The following is a 19522-nucleotide window of genomic DNA, read 5'->3' as shown; positions in this document are numbered from 1 at the left end:
ACTCTTTGTATTGTCTGTGGTGGTGGCTGAAACTGTGGCAGGATTTTGCATTCTCCCCAATGCCCTGGAATTAGTGTCGTTATGAGGTATTGTGGGTAAAAAATGGCAGCAGCCAAACAAAGAAGGAGAAGGAGACTATTCAGTAAAATGGCTCTCATTACTAGACAAGGGTGAACTGAATAAAATTATCTGATTCCCGCCCCCCAAAAAACCCTCTCCTGAGGAATACAGGCTCGGCCCTACTTTTAAAGTATGATACGTGACTCACTGTGCCTGTTCCACTGACTTATTAGTATTTGAAGGAGCTAAAAGTGTCAGAATAGTTCTTCATGAGCAAAAGAAGAAAAAGCACTTCGGTATAGGAAGGAGAAGAAAAATGATACCTCACATATGGGTTCTAGAAAAACCTTGTAACCTCCCAACCACATTGTAATTTAAACTCTTATGTGCTGCCCGTGTGTAAATTTCTACACAGAATTCTTTGCTTGTAGATAGTTACTTGGTTTTCCAGGCCAGCCCTTGGCATTTTGCTGCCTGAGGTGAAGGACAAGATGGTGCCCTTCTATTCCACATACAAAATGTGACCAGGTGGGCAGTTGACTCTGCTTTAGTGCTGATGATGGGAAAACATCCTCCACTGCACCTGAGGGCAGCAAATGAGGGTAGGAGATGCAGAACAGGCTAGCTTGGGGGGCTCAGGGGGAATGGGGGTAGTGTTGACACGCTATTGACACCTCCAGCATCTGCTACCTGAGACAGCTGCCTCATTCTGCCCAATGGTAGGGCCAGCCCTGGCGCTGTGTGAAGCATCCCTAGAAAGAGGTTTGTAGTCCTTCTTTCCTTTCCAATTAGTCCTTGAATAGTCTCTGCCCTGACATCTAATGTTTTACAGCTCTGGGAATGTAATGATTTGTGGAGACCTCCCTGTCTAATTCCTGGTTATATACTGTTGGGCTTGTCATTACTCGAGGTGTATTACTGATTGCCGCTGCAGCTGGAATGTATATCTACCCACGTCTGTGTTTGGGGTGTTTATCTGATCTTGGAGCTGCTCCTGCTATTACTTGTCAGCATTGTTTATGAAGCCTGGTGGAATTAAATGTTATTGATTACAAGGCCAGGAGTAACTGCGAGATCAGCAAGTGGAAATTTAGGTAGAGATTTGTCAAAGGATGGGATTGCAGCAGCTAAAACTTTTAATTGGCTGTGCCAGGAATCTTTCCCACTAAGGCCAACCATCATGTGTTCCATTTTTGTGTGCAAGAATAATGGCCAAACACTGGGATCGTTTTCTCTACCCCACCCCCCACCCCAAAAATGCTTTGAGTGTCAATCTTTTGTATGATTCAAATGGGCAAATCTGTCAATTTTGGTTTCTCTTTTTCCCATTAATGAGTGCAGTTATTCACACTTCCGCCTCAGTTTGCATTTGACTATAAGTGTCTGTGTGTTCCACATGAATATTCATCAACATTTTTGTACGAATTTCTCCCAGTGTACGTGCTTACATTCAGTTTTGCCTAATATAAAGCAATCTCCCCCTTAAAATAGTGCATCTGTGTATGTTATTTTTATGAATATATGCATTTTTATGGATACTTTACTGCACTATGTGCATTTTTTTTAACCCATTACTTGGGAGGAGAACTGCATTGCAAAATTCAGAGATGTGTACAGTACATAGAATTGTACAGTTGGAAAGGACCCTTCCACGATTATTAAACCAAGAATGGATAGAAAAAGAATTTCCTCCCAAATCAGATTGCTTCCCCCTCCCCTTTAGTGTGTGCTGTGTCTTGTTTCTTCATTTTATAACGCAGATGTGCATTTACTCTAGTTGTCCAATGGTTGTGCAGGACAGTGGCCCCTACAGGAAGGAAAGCAGACCCCAATTTCCTATCACAATGTCTCAGCAAAACTGCTGTTCCATGTGCAATTGATAATGTTTCTTTTTACTTTCCATCAATACTGGCCAGTATTGGTTAAAAAGCACTTCAGAAGGTGAGGAGGAAATTAAGAATGGTAGGAAGGAATTCATTTTCAGTGGTACAGAGGCTCTAATGTGGTTTTCCCATGGAAAGGGAGAGGGAAGCTTCTGCTTGTTGGTTTTATGAGCATCAGTGATCTGACTTTTGACTGAAAATTCTTTAACACTCAGGAACTGGTGCTGACTTTCTTTCTCCTTTTTAAAGCTAGCATGTTGGCAGGTCGCCTGGTCTCCCCTGACACCCAGGTCCCACAGATCTGTTTGCATCCCATGTGCCAAATGCCTAAAAAAAGGAGCCAATCAAATCACGCCTGTCTAATGCATTAATGAATCTCCTTATGTGCTGCTTGCAAGCTTAATTCCTTAGCAAGTGGTAATGGTGCTTTTGTATCCAGCAAAACAAATCCAAGGAAGGGTTCAGAGGGGCAGGGGCAAATGATGTTTTGGGGAGTGCAGAACCCCAACATTAAATCTGCCTCACTGTGGAAATTCTGAAGCAATTCCCCCAAGTGTTAATTTGGGGCATCTAGTTGAGAATGGAGGTAGGTTGCTTTTCTTTCTGTCGTTGTTGCAGCAAATGTTCCCTTTGCTTTGTGGTTTCTGCCATTTGCCAAGTAGCTTTCAGCTGATTTGGGGGAAGCAGAGCTGAATAGGATTTATTTACTGCTCTAAAGTGAGCTGTTTCTTAGGGGACTCTTTAAGTGTTGTAAAAGCTAGTAGCCTGCTAGGCAGAGTGCACACAAAATGCACAGAAATGCATTGCTACGATCTGTTCTGCAATGGCACTGAAAAAGTGTGGAGGCAGTAAATTTAAACGTCTCAGAGTTAAAAGGATCACTTTCTTTGTGGCAAGTATAGGAAAGTGGGCAGTTGAGATTAGTGAGAATCCACTCACAGTTCAGATAAAAAGTTGCTCTAGTCAAGAACGTCTCTCTCTCTCTATGTCTGCCTTCCCTATCCTGGAGTATGTCTCTTTCCTGTGCTTCTCAGTTTGAACCAAATTTACCAAAGGAGTCATGAATAAAGACACTTTAAAATGCTGCAATAAATTAAAAAAAAACCCAGATGGCAGTAGGCTGGAAGACTAAACAACAATAATTTAACAATTAAACCAACCTGTGTGCTGAGTTTTCATCATATAGTTGTTTGCCACTGAAGGTCTTAACTTGGCATCTAAAACTGAAGTTAAGAAGGCACCAGGTGAACCTCTCTGTGAAGGCAATTCCAGAAGCTGAGGACCACCACTGAAAAGCCCATCTCCCTGGCTGCCACCCACTTGCCTCACTTCTGAAGGCGGAAGCAGCTGGAGAAGAACACCTCACCACAATCTGAACTTGTAGACAGGATTGGATGGGAGAAGGTTGCCCTTCAGATCAGTTTACGAAATTTAGAAGTAGAATTCAATTAAGTGTGGTTACACTGATCAGAGATGCCCCCTCTTTATTTTTTAAACACACATATTAATTATATTAATGGGCCAGATTTAAGACAACTCTGCTGATCTCTGAGGTCGGGCATTCTGGCCTATCTTCCTTGGCATTTAAACTGTCCTAATCTTATTTTTTTCATTCCACACATAGCAGAGTTATTTTGCCATTGAATATATTACCGGTTATGTGAGCAGACTGTTTGCTCTCCAGGTCCTGACCTGGCCATACATTGCTTGTGATTATGTCTTTTAGTGTTCCTGGTCTTGAATACTGTTCTCTTTTTGTAGCGCTGGGCACCCATTCCTTCTGCATATGAATGATGCTAATTAGTATATTAACCTTTTGCTTTATGCTGACTTGCTTGCTTTTGTATGAAAGGGGGGACTATTGAGGGGGTTTCTCAGTCTTTGGGTCATGACCTGTAATGACACGAAGTATTTTCTTTGCTAGTGCTGTTGATTTGGGTCATGACAAGCCCAGCAGACTCCAAATGAGTCTGAATAGTCTTGATGCTTTCCCCTTTAAAATACATTGAAGCTGCCGTATATTTTTAAATGGAATGCTCTGTCACAAGAGACCAGGGCCCTGCGGGATCTGACATCTTTCTCCAGGGCCTGCAAGACGGAGCTGTTCCGCCAGGCCTTTGGCCGGCAGGGTCCAGTCTGACCCCCTTCCTTCTTCCCTCTTTCTATGGTGGTATGTAAGTGGCCTCTTGGCTCCTTCTATCGGCCCACATGGGACCAGCATGGGTGGCCGGGCCTGGTGAACATTTAATATTCCTTACCCTATGGTTGTGATTCATGGGTTCCCACATAATTTTATTTTCATTTTAAATGTGATTTTGAATTGTATTTTAATCAGTCGTTTGATTTTGTGTTTTTAATGTATTATATATTTGGTGTTAGCCGCCCTGAGCCCGGTCTTGGCCGGGGAGGGCAGGGTATAAATAAATTTAATTTATTATTATTATTAATGAAAAGCTCTGTGTGAATTCTGCGAGGACGTGCCCTTCATCACACATATACCATACACACATAGATTTTTAGGAAGAGATCTTGGTGGAGATCTCTTGCTGTAGGAAATGAATGGATGCTTAGGGGCCTGTCTAATTCCAAGTTGGACCATTGGTCCATCTCAGTATTGCTTATACTGGCTTTTAGCTCCAGTGTTTCAGGCATGAGTCTTCCCTAGCCCTACCCAGAGATGCAAACGATTGAACCTGGAACCTTCTGCTAACCTACAACCCTTCCCGTGCCAGTTTATATTATAGTGGAGGTAATGAGGACCTCTCATTCCAGAGGGGCTTACAACAATTTCAGTAAAATTATCAGGAAGTACACAGTGTAATCATTAGACACCTTCCCCCATCCACTTCCTGTATTGGACCATCCATAGGTAAAGGTAAAGGGACCTCTGACCATTAGGTCCAGTCGTGGCCGACTCTGGGGTTGCGGCGCTCATCTTGCTTTATTGGCCAAGGGAGCCGGCGTACAGCTTCTGGGTCATGTGGCCAGCATGACTAAGCCACTTCTGGTGAACCAGAGCAGCGCACGGAAACACCATTTACCTTCCCACTGGAGCGGTACCTATTTATCTACTTGCACTTTGATGTGCTTTCGAACTGCTAGGTTGGCAGGAGCAGGGACTGAGCAACGGGAGCTCACCCCATCGTGGGGATTCAAACCGCTGACCTTCTGATCGGCAAGTCCTAGGCTCTGTGGTTTAACCCACAGCACCACCCGCAGACCATCCATAGGGAGCCATATATCTGGTTTTTGAAACATCATATTTTGTTCTAGCTTTAGTAATATTTCTTTTTCTGAGTTTCTATGTAAATAATAAAAGAATTTTAATATATTATGGATAAATCTATATATCCAAAGGAATAGTTCATGAATATTATAGAATGGTAGAAGGGCTAGGCATTGAATGTCCAGGGCTCACCTGTTCACTCTGAGCCTTAAGACTCTGCTGATTAGTGAGGAGTTAATCTCTGATGCTAAGCCATCGGAAGTGAAAGCTCTGTAGGAAGTTGGCTGCTGAGTCCAAGAGGAGAGTTGCACCTCTTCTCCTCCATTATGGATTAGCATTGACTACAACAGCAGCCAGTGTATTCTGTCAAATTATCCTTGAGGAGGCTGAGGCTGAGGTGCTTGGCCAATACTGGCGGCTGGACAGCTCTAGATATCTCCCCTTCTTTCCTTCCATACTGTTCAAAGGTTCTGGCCCTGCATGCGGATTGGATAGAAAAATTCTAGCCCATAATTCTAGTCTCCCCCAATACCTTAACTTAAGAGAAGACAAGTTTCTTTTTCAATTTACTTTTCGTTCTTACTAAGAAAAAATCACCGGCATCCCTTGATTTTTCTCAGGATATAACAAAAAAGCATTAAGTGCTGCTCATGTTCCTCTTGCAATCAGGCAGCAGCATCTACTCAGAGTGATATGAAGGAGCCTGCCAAAGGCCATCAAAAGTGTGTCTTATTTTGTTAAAGCAGTTTGCCTTTCTAATGTTTCTCAAAGCTTTGTAGCCTGAAAGCTGCTTAACTACTTCAGGGTGGATTGTTGCTGAACGAAACTTGGGTCCAGTAAAATGAAGGACTGCTACTGCCTTGAAGAATTAAAATATCAAAGATTCCCTACTATTAATTCTGCTGGGGCTTGATGCCGCTGTATTTTGCAAAATCCACAGCTTCCATCCCTGACTTCCTCTCACTCCAGCCACATTATGGTCCCCACATAGCGTTCTTAACAGAGCCAGTAAAACAGGTAAGAGAGCTGGGCCTGCTTCTGGCTCCTATAATTCAAGCACGGCCAACTTGGCTTTCTCTCCTGAAAATTCTTCTTATTCAAAATACTTTCTACTGTTAGCTCAAACTTTAAGATATTCATCTGAAGCATTGCTTTCTGACCTTCCAGTGAGAGCTGTTAAATTGGCAGGGCTAGGCTTTTGTGGTGGTGGCTGCAAACCTTTGGAACTCATTTCCTAGGGAAACATGCATGGTTTCATCGCTGCTAGCTTTTAAGGAAACTCTTAATTCAATCTGCATTTGGTTAATTTTTAACATGATGCGCTTTTAAAACAGTTTATTGATGCTGCTCATAAATTGACGGTATTGATGGGGGTAGGTTGTTGTTGTTTATTGTGTTGTATTTTAACTTTTTGTAAATTGCCTTGGGACTGCAGTGTGCCCTGAAACATGGGTTAGAAATCTTTTTAATCTTTTTCCTTCCTTTTTTGCTGTGAGACACCAGTTTGCCCTGATTACAGCTTCTTAAAGAACAGAGAAGGAGAGTAACCTTTAAGGAAGTGGAACATGTAATGATAGAGGCATCTTATTATTTCTATCCCTCTATCATCTCTGAACACAGATTTTTCAGGGTTTGGGAATACAGTACAATGCAAACCTGTGGGATGTGTGTGCATGCCATGGGCATGGAATGGAGCGGCCTCTCCTGTATAGCTCCTTCAGCTCTCTCTGCAATCTCTCTGCAAAAAATAAAATAAAACACACACACACACACACACACACACACACACACACACACTACCACCATGCCAAGTAAAAGCTGATTGTAATGCATGTACAGTGTGTAATCTTCCTTTTCTCTCTTTTTTTCTGCCTAGAACGATATCCCCTAGTTAAAGTTTGGAACTCTTGGGACTATTACAGTTACAAATAATATTCTGCAAGTGTATATCACTTGCAGACTTCAAGCCTAAATTCAAGACAAGAGCATGTCTCTTGCCTTAAATTTGTCATTAGTGGAGGAAAGCCATTTCATGTTTCAATGTAATAAAGTGCTATATAAATGACTGTTTTAGGCCAAATCCTTGCAGCCACTCTAAAAAATTCATGTGGGAGTCCATTTTTTAAAAATGTTTTATTCACAGTCTCATCTTAACCCTGTGTAGAGCCCATTAAGAGCTTATGTTTTCTTGCCCTCATCTTTTCCTCAGCTGAAGGAGCTTCATCTGGAGCTCTGGGCCAAAGTCAAAGTATACTGTTAAGCCACAAGAAGCCTAGTGAGGCTATCTTCAGATCACATGATTTTCATGCACGTAAGCAGTTCATAAAGGTATAGCTGGAGGAGGATGCATGGGTTTATTTTACAAGCCCCTGAGTACAGCATTCCAGGAATTAGCTCCTACCACTGAGTTTCCCATACTGCATTTCTGCTGTTTAGTTTTCGGTTAATGCTCCACGTGGAATAAGGCACGACAAGCACATTCTGTCACTAGCAAAAGCCACCTATACCAGGCTTCCTCAACCTTGGCCCTCCAGATGTTTTGAGACTACAATTCCTATCATCCCTGACCACTGGTCCTGCTAGCTAGGGATCATTGGAGTTGTAGGTCAAAAACATCTGGAGGGCAGAGGTTAAGGAAGCCTGACTATACATTAAAAATTCCCATTAACCTCCTCATTGTCCCTATGGCTCAGGTATTTGTTTTAGCTCAGGAGGCTTTCAAACGATGAATTGACTTTAGCTATTTGCCTTAATTCCTGAGCTACTACAGCCATGTCTATTTACACTCCAGAGGGGGTCTCTTTAATACTCAGGATGCGCTTTCCCCCAGAGCCAATTATTTGGCTCCTGGAGTGTCTCCCTCTACCACTTTATAAATTCTTGATTAAGAATCAATGCCTCCTTCTTGGGAGAATGCACGATTAATTCTTGAGTTGCCTAACAAGTGGAAGAGCAAGTCTTTTGAAAGAATTCAGCACGTATTCTGCAAAAGGAAGTCTTGCCGCATTCGCTTATTAGTGAGCTGGAATTATCAGCATTAATTCAATGATGTTCACTTTGACATCCATGAATGACATCTGCGCCAGCAGCTGCTAACACCAGTTCATGGTGGTTCTTAAGAAGAGATTGCTGGATCAGGCCATTGGCTCGTCTAGTCCAGCATCCTGTTCCCACAGTGGCCAACCAGATGCTTGTGAGAAACCCACAAGCAGGACCTGAGCACAAAAGGATTCTCCTTTCCTGTTATTTCCAGGAGGTGGTATTCAGAAGCATTAGCGTCTCTGACTACAAAGGCAGAGCATAGTCGTCATGGCCAGTAGCCACTGAGAGCCCTTTCCTCCATGAATTTGTCTAATCCTCTTTTAAAGCCATCCAAGTTGGTGGCCGCCATTGCCTCGTGCCATGCCTTGAAACCAAAGAAAGAAAGAGAGCCAATGGCTTTGATTTCATTGAATGTTGTAATTAACATTTAGGTCACAAAGCTTAAACAAACTCCATTTGGGATTGATTTAGGCCACATCCACACCATTCATTTAAAGCACTATTATACAGTGATACCTCGGGTACTTAATTCGTTCTGGAGGTCTGTTCTTAACCTGAAACTGTTCTTAACCTGAGGTACCACTTTAGCTAATGGGGCCTCCCGCTGCCGCCGCGCCGCAGCCACACCATTTCTGTTCTCATCCTGAAGCAAAGTTCTTAACCTGAGGTGCTATTTCTGGGTTAGTAGAGTCTGTAACCTGAAGCGTATGTAACCTGAAGTGTATGTAACCCGAGGTACCACTGTATACAGAAAGATGTTCAATAAAATATACAGCATTATAAGAACAATATAGGATGATAATTAAAGTGACTGGCTGATGGGGGGAAAACCCATAAAGAGTTGCAAAGGTCTTCAAGAGAAGCCTGAAAATCACAGGGTTGCAGAATATATTCTGGAAGAGTGTCCCATAGCATGGGGCCAGTGACACTAAATGCCTGACTTCTAGGGAAGGCCAGTTAGGCCTCTGTAACATGGAGGACAACTATTGCCTTTGAGCCATTCCCACTGTTCCACCCAACATCACCCAACAGCAACCATTTCCAAGCCCAACTCTCGGTACTGCTTCTCAATGATATGACAACAGATTCTTGTTTGCCCCTATTGGTGTCTTTCCTCTCTCTATCCAACAAGAGACAATGCCCACTTGGCACGTATTCCAGAGACTGAATATACTTGAGCCATGAATCTGCTTCCAGCAGCCTACAATCACAGCAGCATTTGACCTGGTATCTTGTCCAACTGCATAGCTGCTGGACATCATTGCAGGGTGAGAATGTGGCAGTATACAATTTTCTAGAGGGGGAAAAGGTACCATTTTGACCATCCTAAACATCCTAGGAACTGTTAAGTGTGCTGAGAACTGTTAAAAGACCTTTATTGCCATCATAGAGCTACAATTGATTACTGAACCACTCTTGGTATTGTAGCTTAACAGCTCTCAGCACCATTAGCAGACTACAATTCCCAGGATGTTTTGGGGGAGCTATAAGCGTTAAAGTGGCATCATAGTGCTTTTAAATGTAAGGGGGAGTTGTGGCCTCAAAATAAGAAGCAGAAGCAGAATTGGAACGGATTAACCAATCTGGCACTATCTCTCATGGTTTATAAATGGACTGTGGCTACTTCTCCCACAGCAAAAATAATATGCAATATTCATGCTTTGATTCTCCAGGACATACCAATTATATTTGGATTGCATGTTCTATCCATGCTTTACACTCCAGCTGTCAGAATGTAGTGTTTGCAGGTGCTCTGTGCCTGTGGGCAGATAGTGTATATATATATATATATATATATATATATATATATATATATACACACACACACACACACACACACACATACATACACAAGCCCCGAAACTTCCTAATACTGCAGGACAATTCCGCTTGTGAGGGGGAAGGGGGAGGGGGAAGGAAATGAAAAACAGCATGGGGAGTTTTTGCAAATGAGTGACTATCATGTAATCATCTTTCCTAGAATCTTGCTTCTATCAATAGTTTATTTCATTTCTCTTTAGCACTGTAGGCTACTTTAGAAGTCAGCATGCTCTTGCAGCTAGGACTGCAGAGTTTGCCTTCTGTGTCTCTGCAGGACCCTGTTCAGATTTTTGGTGGTGAATTATTAATCCCCTTCTGTTGCTCTAGGTCGGGTAGTAAGTGGCAGTTCTGTATGAAAAGTGGTCCTCTTTGTTGGGCTCTAATTGATGCTTATGTAATCTCCTTCTCCCTCTCTTTCCCCCCTCCTGTCTCTTGTGTGTGTGTGTGTTTACGTCCTTCCTGGGTGCAGTTTGAATGAGGCAGTCCTGTGCAGTGAGATTCCTTTTTTGCAGTTCACAGACTTGAAATTAAATAAACACAGGAATGGTTTCAAAGTGTGAGGGGAAAAGAAATTAGACTGGTAAGTCAGTTATGGTAGCTTCTGGATGACCTGTTTGTTGAGCATTCACCCTGATTTGTCTGCACAAAGTTTGCAGGAAGGTTAGATGTGCGGGCTATTTATTGAGCATCAGTTCTGATTTATTTGGAGGGTGTGTATACATTGCATTGAACGAATGTTATTCCATCCCACACTTTCCAGTGTATTACCCTGTCACTTTACTTTTACCCTGTACAGTGTTTTTTTGTTGGCTGGGGGCAGACTTATTGCACAAGAAATGTGATTCTATCCCACCCCAAAATAGTGGCAGTCTGGGATCAAAATATGTTTGCTGGAGAAGAAGTAGAACAGTTATGGATTCACCTGAAAAGAAGTGCAAGCAAGGCCTTTTTTTTTCAGCTGGAGCTCACCGGAGCTCAGTTCTGGCACCTCTCAGCAGGGCACCACTGCCATTCTAAGACAACAAGGGAAAAGTTGACGATGATCTCCAGCACCTCTTTCTCTGGAAAAATAGCACTGAGTGTAAGCATCCTCATTCATCACTGGTGGTGCCTACCTCACAAGGTTGTTTGGAGGATATATGGCATAAGAGTTGCAAGGCAATTTGAACCCTCAACCCTCAATTATTCCTTCATGAAGGAATACCCAATTTAGGGAAGGGTGTAACAAAGATATTATATCCTGCCATCAACAGAAGTTTGTTTTCTCCTCTCATTCATAAATAGAGCTTTCAAAATATGTGTGTGCGGGTGTGGGGATGTTTGCTGTTTTGTGAATGCTTATCGGATCTGGTTACAGGCGTGTAGAATCCCGGAATATCCAACCCTTTTCCATTGTTGTTTGAAACCCGTGGCTTCCTAATTGTCTGGTTGCAGTCAAGGTCACTCAAACAGCCAGGGAGACGCCTACCAGGAAAATCTCTTCCTCACTCCTGCATCTTAATACTTCTTTGAAGAAGTTGTTGCTATGCAGCCTTGTTTGTTCACGGTATGTGACACTGTTTGCCTGCTCTGTATGTATAACTTGTTAAGGGTGAGTCAAGGGTTGGCCTGAGACAGAGATCCCTGTAGCTTTCCAAAACTGCCATCTGACCTACAGGTGAAGGCAAGATCGCTAAGGGGGAAGACCCTCACAGCCAAGTTCTGCGGCTGTCCCAAGAGATGGCAAATTTAAAAATGTGAGGATCTGGTTCCTGAAGTATAGAGGAGTTTGCAAAGCAGGTGAGTGACCAGAACGGCATTCTCTTCTGGCTGCTCTCTGAGGACTAGGCTGTCCCTTAGAAGGCTGTTTACATTGACTGCACAGGAAATACATGAGTCGGTCGCACAGTATTCTGCTAGGGAGTTTGTTATGTAACTGTCATGTCATTTGTTGTTCATCCTTGAATTAGAGAGGTATATTTTGCTTCAAACCACTGTAGAACTCCCCAGAATCGAGGGTCAGTGCAAATATTATGAGGAGAGGGGGGGGGGGACTCCAGAGAAGGTTTCCTACCAGCTGAAGCCCCAGTGATTGTCTACCAACCCTTGGAGAACTGAGAACAGGCTGTTGAAGTGACCTTTGTCCAAAATATGACAAGAGTGTTCAAATGTGATGAGGAAATTGTGAGGGCAAGGAGCTACTTGACTGGTTCCCCTACCTTTAATTTTAAAAAATATATATCAAGGAGGGGTGAGGAGAAGAACCAGAGAGCTACATTTACCTCAGTGAAAGTGAGGTAAAGTTGCAAGAAAACAACATCATTCATTCCTCAACCCTTCAACAAAGCCACACAGAGTTGTATACATGGTCTCTGCTTTATCTTCACAGCAACCCTGTGAAGTAGGTTAAGCAGAGAGGCAGACAAGAGAAAGAGAGTATACTCTGTCAACCTACCACACTGTAGCCATTGTGCCTTTTTGGAGGTGAGTGACAAAAGGTGCCGCAAGTACTGTTGTATGATTGTAGGCATTTCTTGCACAATGTTGAGTGAGCTGCATGGAAGCTTAATTCTGCCATTAAGGATGAGCCTACACGGCCTGTCAAGTAGCCCAAACTGTACCATTTTTGGACAGGCTTTGGAATTGTACAGTGTACAGTGTCAGGGAAAAAACAATCTAGTAGGGGCATTTTGGTGCTGTGGTCTAAACCACTAAGCCTCTTGGGCTTGCCGATCAGAAGGTCAGGGGTTCGAATCTCTGTGACGGGGTGAGCTCCAGTTGCTCTGTCCCAGCTTCTGCCAACCTAGCAGTTCAGAAACACACCAATGCCAGTAGATAAACAGGTACCGCTGTGGCGGGAAGGTAAATGGCATTTCCGTGTGCTCTGGTTTCTCTCATGCTGCACCAGAAGTGGTTTAGTCATGCTGGCCACATTTTGCGGACAAACGCCAGCTCCCTTGGCCTGAAAAGTGAGATGAGCGGCTCACCCCATAGTCGCCTTTGACGGGACTTAACCGTCCAGGGGTTCCTTTACCTTTTACTTTTTGTGGTTAGTTAGCATAACACACATGAACACACATGCGGAGTAATGGTGGTTCCATTTGTTGTGTTCTATGCATTTGTTTTCTGTGAATAGTGTGCTCTTGTGAACCCAATGGCCACTCACCGCTTTACCCGGGGGGCGGGCGGTTGCGGCCCCTTGCTTTCTGCCTCCTTCCCTGGCAGCCAGGATACACAAGTGAAATTGAGGGATGGTTTTCCCGCCAAAATGGTCTGCTTCAAACGGCCAATCCGAGGCTCCTCCTGGAGGGCAGTGCCTTTCTCACGTACATGCTGCATTGCAATGTGGAGGTCCACCCCTTTCTAGGAGACATATGGTGGTGGCTGGGGTTATTTTACAGGGTGTATTTGGCGAGAGTGCATGTGTTTGTGTCTCAGGTACTGCATATACTTTCCCCCACCCCCGAGCAGAACCTAAAGCTGTCTCAGCTGAAATGGTCTGTCCTAGCTGTGCAGCATCAGTGGAGCTCTCACTGTCTTAGTTAGATGAGCTGAGGGTGAGGTGGCAATCCTGGGCAGACTCCTTAAAAAGAGGACAGTGTTATCTTCACAGAGGAAGAAGTTTTGCACATGTCTGAACCCTTCTGTTGGAAATGTGTGTCTCTAGAAAAGGGAATTCTACATGTGCTTGGGAGCACTCAGTCCAAGGTACCAAAATTCTTTTTAAAAAGTTGACAACCTCAGCTCTGGGTGAGACACCCCCGACTTCAATTCTAGCATCCCAGAATCAGGCACATTAGCAAGATGTGTTTCGTGACAATAGTTCACTGAGAGTTAATAAGTAGACGATTCCACTTTTCAGGTTATAATACAGCTCAGTTCATGCTTCTTTGGGGTACCAGAAACAGGAAGCACAGGTCTCCGTACACATTCAGCCCCAACTGAAGCCTTTATTTATTTGAATCTCTTTCAACAGTGAAAATAAAGCTTGGCCCTTGAACCCCTATACAGTGGTACCTCGGGTTACAAATACCTCGGGTTACAAACACTTCGGGTTACAGACTCCGCTAACCCAGAAGCAGTATCTCGGGTTAAGAACTTTACCTCAGGGTGATAACAGAAATCGTGTGCCAGCAGCGTGGCAGCAGCAGGAGGCCCCATTAGCTAAAGTGGTACCTCAGGTTAAGAACAGTTTCAGGTTAAGAACGGACCTCAGGAAGGAATTAAGTTCATAACCAGAGGTACCACTGTAGTAATTGCTCAACCGTTCCTGTTAAATGGTTCAGAAATTTCCCAAAATGGGTACCCATGACTACTCAAGCAGTAACTGTGGAGCCATCAAAGTGCAATGGCTTTCTGATGGCCGTTTAACTAAAAGTGTAATTTTAAGTACTTTATTGGGGAAGGGGAAAGCAAATTCTGAATTTGAAGCTTTAAAAAAATAAATCTGGATGTTTACTCAGTATGCCTCATGCTACTGATTGAGAAAAGGTTTTTCAAAGACTTCCTAGCTATTCATGTAAATCTGTTTTATTGACAGGAACAGTCTTCATTATGCGTTTTGGAAGCAAGCTGAAATATTTCCTGTTTCAGCAGGCCTATCGGGACACAGAAGAATCGAATCATTGTAGCATTGTAGGGACTCCAAGGGTCATCTAGTCCAACCCCCTGCAGTGCAGGAATCCTTTGCCTAATGTGGGTCTGTAACTTCCTGTTGAAGCAACAACTGCTTTTTATACCACAAATGCTCTGGCTTACTTTTGTCCCACTTTTGTCCTACATCACTCTTCCTGACAGCAATAATATAGCAACCTGGAGGGAGCATTGCAGAACAAGCATTGTATGCAGGGGGGTTGGACTAGATGATCCTCGGGGTCCCTTCCAACTCTACAATTATATGATTCTATGAGCAAACTAAAGCAGAATAAATTTGCCACTAATGCACTATTGATGTATCAAGAACGTGCTACAGAATACACTTGCAGGAAAACACCAGGAGGGGTCCTCTGTTTCCTCTTTGTTGAACGTTAGGACTGTAAGCTTTCCTAGGCAAGCACCAATCTTGTACTTAGTAATGAATTATGCACAGTGAGGGAACTATATCAATCAATAAAAATTAGTGACTGGAGCGGGGAGCAGAGAGAGAATTCTAAGGTGTCACTGAGTAGATGGATCTTGGTCCACTTTGTACGCAGATAGCAAATCCCAAGACTGTGCAAGAGTTAGTTTGCTGAAGTGTCATTTGCCTCTCCTTGCCAAATGGGTACAGTCTGAAGAAGCAGAGCTCTGCAAAAGCACAACTGGTGGGAACAACGAATGCTCAACACTGGCTCCTCCTGGCTTTTGAGAATTCCTGAGAATGTTTTCAGCGATGCCATCCTCCTGTCATTGACAAGCAGTTTCAGGGACTCTCAGCTCCTCTAAGGGATATGAGGCGGGCACTCCCTTAGCTCATTATTAGAGATGTTTGCTGGTTACTCTCTTCCCTCTCTAGAGAGGAATCCTTTTCTTGCTGTTACTTCGGGAGATGCTGTCTCATCTCTGACTTGGCAAGAGGAAACTTGCCGGGGGATGTAGAGAAGCTTCTTGGTGCTTGCAAAGACGGTTTTGCCCTGAAAGTGTCAACAGGCAGGTAAGGATCTCATCCATCTTGAAGATAGCGTCAGGTGTGGTGCAAAAGAGTCAAAGTGACACAAGAGTTGCAGCCTCCTATTTGGTGGCATGTGGAACTATAGAATTATCTGAGTCATTTAGCATTGCCAGCTTTGGCTTCCATGCCTTGTAGCATCTGTTTGTTTGCAGACAGCAGCAGCTCATAATGCTTTAATCAGCTCAAGAAATTGGAATGACTCTGGAGGGTTTCTGGTCAGCTGTGGTTACCCTATAGTAATTTCTTCTGGCCTTATAATCTGTTTGGACTAAATCTCCCTTCAGTTCCTGGCACCCAGCAGTCAGATAAGGATCTGAAGAAGTGGAGGCAGGTGAATCTTTGGTGAAGTTCCAAAATGGGTGGATAATGTGGGGACAAGATACATATCCCCAAGGACCAGTTGCTCAAGTTCAGGAACCATGGCTGGAGCAGCAGTTATATCGAGCCAGCCAAGTCCCCTGGGGGTTGATAAATGGGGTTTGTAAATGGCCATAGTAGCCCCTGATAAGCTGCAGGGAGCAAGGCATTGGACCCTGCCCCCGGAGTCCTCAGCTCATGGGGTGCCTTAGCAATGACATACTGGAGGCTACCATTCATTTACTCTGCAATAGCATGTCCTGCACGGGCTGCTGAAATATAAGAATGTTAAAAAGAATGCCCAATCTCACAATGGATCTGATCGTAAGTCTTTCAAAAGAGTTGTAACTGGAGAACATTCAGCCATGTGTACTGTACTATCCAAATAATATGTATCCAGAGTATACTAGTTATGAGGGCAGGAAGGATGGAAGAGAATCTGCTGCTCTCTGAACATCTTTGTAAAAGCATCTTCCAAGTCTGGGATGGGGAATCTGTGATGCTCTGGATGTTTTGGGGACCACAGCTCCCACAATCCAAGACCATTTGCCATGCTGGCTGGGGCTAATGGGAGCTAAAGTCCAACAACATGCAAGAGGGCCGTGGATTCCACACTTCTGCTCCAAGTATTTCCAAGCAAAATAAGGATAGCGATTGGCTAGGTACCACAAAAGAGAAATCGTATTGGGTAAACAGGGCAGATAGAACCAAGCAGACAGTGGTTTTTTATATCTAAACTTATTCACACATGCAAATCATCAGTGGATGTTGCAGCTATAGTATCACAGAACTGTAGAGTTGGAAAGGGACCCTGAGGGTCACCTGGTCCAATCTAGTGCCAAGAAGAAATCCTGCCCACAGCAGTCCCTGGGAGAGCTCAAACCACCAACCTTCTGGTTAACAGCCAGATACACTGAACCATTATGCCACTCAAGGGATGAACATGCTTGTATGAATCAGCCCTCTTTTTGATGAAGAACTGAAGAATTCTCACAGATTTGTTTTTGAATCCAGCAACAACAGTACCTGCAGAGCGATTATCTGGAAACTAGCTTTCTGGTTTTAGCTTTTGAGCAACTTCTGCATAAGATCCTGATCTAGAATTCATTGAAGTCAACAAGAAGTATTTTTGTTGACTTCGATGCCCACTAGGTCAGTCCCCCAGGAAGCACAAATGAAAAGAAACCTTCTGTTCTCTCCTCTTTGTTTTCCTTAAATTGTTCTGCAACTTTTTGCAGTCAATCAGCCAACCTTTCAGAAATTAGTATATCTTGGCCACAAGTGTAGTGGAGACTGTAACAATATGTACTCTGAAAACACTGGGCACAATGCTTGAATAATTTGTTGTGTCTGAGTCTTGGCACTCATTATTGGTGTTTAATTGCTCCTGAAGTTTGGATTCAGAATTAATCTCTCGTGCTCTCACTCTTGTTCCTACTCATGCTTCTGCTTGTGATCAAAGAGGCTGGTTACTTTGTGATGAATCTGATTTATGCAACCTTTTGACAAATTACTGCGGCCTCCATCCCGTTTGAAGAACCTTTTGGTAACAGAAGTAGCATATAAAGAGATGGCAACAACAGCAAGTTAGGGTTAGCATTGAGGGGAGCCCCAGATGACTACTGTGGAAATGGCATTTATTTGCAGAAGTACAATTTTCCCCCAGAGTGGCTGGGGAAACCCTGTCAGACAGGCAGGGTATAAATAAATTATTATTGTTGTTGTTGTTGTTGTTGTTGTTGTTGTTGTTATTATTAAAAACATATAACAAATGCACACACTCATCCATTGAGAACTGAGCATGCTCAGTAGTCATGCAAAGAAGAGTAACCATTGAAAACAAAAAATGAAACACATGGACGAGAAGTCCAATGTCATGCTTGGAGGGATTGGCTGTCTGGAAGTTTGAACAGGAACATTCTTTTTAGGAGGGAGGAGACACTCATTCCCTGATTCTGTTGCAGGTTCTGCTTTATTATCTATCTCCAGTTTGAAGGGTGCTTTCAGATGGGTGACAATGCTGCATCAGTGCTCTGCATGCATGCAAGGTTTCTTTTTGCTGTGTCCACACAATGTTCACATCAAAATGTTAGTCCATATGCTCCCATTAGAAATCTGTTGGTTTTTATTTACTTTGCTGTTTTGAGATAATCACCAAATGGGGGCTGTTCAGACATCAGCGTGAACCTTTTTTTCAGGAAGAGAAGAGAATGGAGCCAGGCACACTGTCCTTGCTCCTGATCTTCCTGATCTCACTTGAAGACTGGAGCTTGTGCACGTACAATAAATATGCAGGCAGGGCTTTATCCACACAGCCAGGAAGCCTGCTCTTCCCACTGTTATCTGCATACAGATATCTATGCATATGTTCTATTGAGCAGAATCTTTTCCAGCGTTCAAATAGCCATGGGGGGGGGGAGGTTGGGAGCAGGGACAGCGGATGGGATCGGGGATGTTGAATACTGTATCTTTATAAAAAGCACATAGGGCGCAAAGGAATGCATATGGAGAGGGCTGGAACCCAACGGCTCCTACCTTGACAGCCATACATTCAAGGGTCCTGCATACAAGTTTCTGTGTGTATGGTCTGGGGCCCTTGAGTATGTATAAATAGGAACCAAATAATGTATGTGCATGTAGGCTCCTTGCAGACATGACCTTCTGAGTATGTGGAGATCAAGGCTGCCTGGAAAGGGCTTCTGTGTTAGTATTTTTATAGCTGTTTTCATTGTGAGCTGAACACAGCCTTTCTGGAAGAAGTGGCAGGATATAAATTTTAAAAACAAATTGTTATAAGAAAGACTGAGTTCTCCCCCTCCTAGCAGCCTTATGCAAGGCTAGCGTGCCTCTTTGCTGCATCAGGGCAGATAAGCCAATGAAAGCCAGAATCGCTACGGTGACTTTAGAGCTGATTATCCATCAAGGAAGAGGTCAGGAGAGGAGAGGAGATTGTTAAGAATGAAGGGGGGGGGGCACCATCCACAGCTTCAACTCACTTAGCTAGTTCATAAAGATGCCCTTTATCTCATCCAGTCACAAGTTTTATGGAGAGAGAAAGGAATTCCTATGATTTTGCATGATAGAAACCCACGGCTATAAGAATACAAAGGAAGTGCAAGAGCTTATATATGTGTGTGTGTGTGTGTGTGTGTGTGTGTGTGTATTGTTGTTTGACACACTTGCTGCCAAATGGTTTTCCTACACTGCATGCTCTCCTTGCTAAGATGGGATTTTTGTTCAGCATGAAAAATCCAAATTGTCTCCACTCTTGAAACTTTCCTGCACCTCCATGTGATTAAATTTAGGAATTCATGTAGCAGAGCACAATACCGAGGAGAAACAAATGTAAATATATTGCTGCACGGGGAAGATGCCTGAGAAATGGTTGGCAGGCTGCAGGCATGATAAATGGATCAATAAATTAATAAATGGTCAACTCATCTAAATTTACAGTTAATTGGCTAGTATTTTATCCTTGCACATTTATTTTGTGTTGAGGCGTAT

General features: G+C 43.4%; 1 protein-coding gene across 8 annotated transcripts in view; it reads left to right on the top strand.

Annotated features, from left to right (window-relative positions):
• Positions 1-19522, top strand: part of TOGARAM2 (TOG array regulator of axonemal microtubules 2) — a 75985-nt gene that overhangs the window by 3351 nt on the left and 53112 nt on the right. Inside the window, exons 1-4 of one of the 8 annotated variants that reach the window (XM_079969185.1) lie at positions 10579-10612; positions 11690-11811; positions 12401-12495; positions 15506-15643. The exons of 1 other annotated variant lie outside the window; for it this stretch is intronic. The gene's annotated coding sequence lies outside the window, so the exon portion shown is untranslated. Of the gene's footprint in view, positions 1-2330; positions 2530-3322; positions 3348-10578; positions 10613-11689; positions 11812-12400; positions 12496-15505; positions 15644-17118; positions 17171-19522 lie in introns of those variants that run through there. 6 more of the 8 variants (XM_079969187.1, XM_079969184.1, XM_079969188.1 and 3 more) reach the window with 6 other exon arrangements.

This window comes from Podarcis cretensis, assembly GCF_951804945.1.
Source record: "Podarcis cretensis genome assembly, chromosome: 3".
Lineage (NCBI taxonomy): Eukaryota > Metazoa > Chordata > Lepidosauria > Squamata > Lacertidae > Podarcis > Podarcis cretensis.
The sequence above is the reverse complement of the archived record's forward strand: the minus strand, read 5'-3'. Positions and strand labels throughout refer to the sequence as shown.